The sequence below is a fragment of the Castor canadensis genome, chromosome 1 (genome assembly GCF_047511655.1).
Source record: "Castor canadensis chromosome 1, mCasCan1.hap1v2, whole genome shotgun sequence".
Classification (NCBI taxonomy): Eukaryota; Metazoa; Chordata; class Mammalia; order Rodentia; family Castoridae; genus Castor; species Castor canadensis.
The window spans coordinates 199,751,801-199,755,047 of record NC_133386.1 but is presented as its reverse complement, the minus strand read 5'-3'; positions in this window follow the sequence as shown (position 1 = coordinate 199,755,047).

The window sequence follows — 3,247 nt, the reverse complement described above, 5'->3', positions numbered from 1 at the left end:
TAAAGTGAAAATCCACAGAAAATTACAAACGTAACCATGATGAGACTACCTCTGTAGGGATACCATGATAAAAACTGTGAGTCAGAGGGGAAGACAGGCAGCGAAGAGGGGAAAGAGGAGGGCTGGAGCTGGGACCTTGGGAAAAGATATGAAGAGAGAAGGGGTGGGGAGCCTCAGGAAGAGGCCCAGCATAGACAACAGACAACAGTAGGGGGAGGGATGGGGGAGGGGGGAGAAATAACCCAAACAATGTACGCACATGTGGATAAAAAATTTAAAAAAAAAAATTTTAAAAATAAAAATAAAGCAAAGGTGAAGTTCAGTGTTAAAGAAAAAAAAAAAAAAGCAGGGGAGGTGTGACCTGGAGGGAGAAGGCTGGTGCAACCTCTCAGAAATGATGCTCCTCCAGTTAGCTGGAATGGACTCCTTCCCTCACAGGTCTCAGACTCAGTTACAGGTCACATCCTCTACACTGGAATATCCTCAGAGGCTCAGGCCCACCCTAAACCCCAACCATACTTCCTGTCAGTCATTTGTACTTTTTCTTAAGACTAGGAGGGCCAAAGTTAACCTCTTAGGGCTGTGAGGCTGACAAGAATCTGACAGTGTCAGGCTCCAGTGGCTCATGCCAGTAATCCTAGCTACTCAAGAGGATCAAAACCAGCCCAGGCAAATAGTTTGAGAGACCCTGTCTTCAAAAAAAAAAAAACTACCACTTGAGTAGCTCAAGTGGTAGGCCCTGAGTTGAAACCCCAGTGCTACAGGGAAAAAAAAAAAAAAAATCTGACAGCAAAGTCCTATGGACCTACCTGCAAAATAAATGCAAGATGCAACCACTTTTTACCACCACCACCTTCCAAGTGACTATTCTAGGTTCCAGCAGCAAATCAGCCTTACTGGCCTCCCTTGCTTTGTCCCTAGTCAGCCAGTGAGTGTTAAAATCCAGTGTCAGACTGTATCATTCTGCTCAAAACACCTCCCATTTCACTTCCTCTGACCCTATGAGCAGTGAAGGACTCTTATGCAGAAGTCTGATCATTGTCCTCAGCTGCAGGATAATCTCTAGGTCCCTGTAATGTACTGATAGTTGTCTTTGCCTGGACATTAGCTGCCACCATTGAGCAGTCAATGTGATTTAAGGGGAGCACTTAGCAGCATGCAGCCTCTGCAGGTAGTGTATTCTAAAGTATTAACTGATGCCCTGGGAGGGGCTGGAGACCAAAGGTCAGCCATGCAGGCAGTATGTGATTAGTCCAAGGAAACTCTGAACACCAAAGGATTAGGTGAGCTCCCTGCTTCCTTGTACTTTATGGCTAGGAGGTGGTACTGGGTCCTGGACCCCACTGGGAGAGGAGAATGGAAAGATTCACATTTGGACACTTCCACCCCTATGCATCTTGTCCTTTAGCTGACTGTGTATCCTTTTGCTATAGGAAAACTGAGTTCCGTGAATCCTTTTACCACACTACCCATCTGAGGGTGCTTATTGGCTTGCAAAGGATGCCTGACAGTCTCTGGGGAACTATGTGTCTGTCAAACTCTACATGCTCTGTGGCCAACTTACCATGCCCTTCATGATCCCTTTGCTGGCTAGACCTCATCTCTTACTTGTCTCCTCTTTTCTCACAAGCATCAATCATGTTCCCACTTGAAGGCACCTGAAAGCTACTCCAGATACCACCAGGTTAACTCCTTCACTTACTTTAGGCCTTTTATTCAAAGGCCTCAGCCAGCCCCCACCTTAAACCCGCTCCTCCCAAACAACCTTCCTCTTTACTTTTTCCTCTGTGGACACTATCAACCATATCCATCATACTCTATATCTTATTCCTCTTATTTCTTCTCCATCTCACCATGGGAATGAGCCCCAAGGAGGTAGACATTTTGTTTTGGGTTGGGGGCAGGCCTTGTATATACTATGCAAACATACCACTAAGCTATACCCCCAGAAAGGCAGGGATTTTTATACTTCATTCCATGCTGTAATCCACGCATGTGGAACAGTTGCTTGCATGCTGAGTGTTCAATACATTCTTGTTGAATGAATGACCTTTAGTATACTTTAAAAGAACCTTTAGGACATCAAGCCATCCCACCTTCGCTCTTCCTCCCTGAAACACCTGACAAGTGGTCAGCTAAACAGAACAAGCTGTTCAACTTGGCTAGAAACCTTTACCAAGGGAGATTAAGAGTTTAAAAGCTGACAAAAAAGGAGCATCAGTGGCTCATGCCTGTAATCCTAGCTACCGAGGAGGCAGAGATCAGGAGAATCAAGGTTCGAAGCCAGCCTGGGTAAACAGTTCATGAGACACTATCTCTTAAATACCCAACAAAAATAAGGGCTGGCAGAGTGGTGGTAGAGAGCCTACATGAACCCGAGTTCAAACCCCAGTACCACCCCCGATAACAAAGAGCTGGGGAAACCCAAGACCTCCTGGACACCTGATGGAGTCATGGATGCTGATCCCAGCCCCGAACCTCCTTATTGTTGACCTTGGAGATGAGACACAGCAGACTGGAGTTACCGTAAAACTGCAAGTGGTCAACTGACAACGCCACCCAAATTCCCTTAATTGTCCATACCATCCTTTGTAGTCAGTAGCATCTGCTTTGTGATTAGATATGTCCTTCTAGAGAGGAAGATAAAGGGAACAAGCTCCACAGTCAGGTGTTGAAATAGCATGTCTTAAACCTTTTCAGCCACTTTCCTTACTTAGGACCTCCTCTTATGAGTATCACTAAAACCCCAGCAATCAGTGTAAGCACATGCGCAAAATATCCCATGTTACTTAACAAGACCTTGTCAATCAAACCTGCTAATCACCTTAGCCTCTCCTCCTTCAAAGATCACCCAGATTTTTCCTACCACCATGACCCTAACCACATAAAAGACAAACTCCTTAAGGCAGGGCTCTTGAGCTACTCCCTGCTCAGAACCCACCCCTCCCATGTGACATTATACTACAAATTTCTATCAAGTTAATAAACTTTGGCTTTGCTTGGCACTGTCTCCTCATTCAACTCACTGCTTGGGGCATTGGACAAGGACCTGATAATCATCTGAGGATCTCTGCACCCACCAGTAACAGGAGGGCCCTCCTTCTCTGGGCCTTTGTTCCTTAATGAATAATGAAGGAGCAAGAGCAGATGTATGGAAGTCTCTGGCTGAGATGGGTGTGGGGCACAGCGAGAAGGGAGATGGAGGAAATTCCTGATGTGACAGAAGGGCAAGGGAAGACAAGACCTC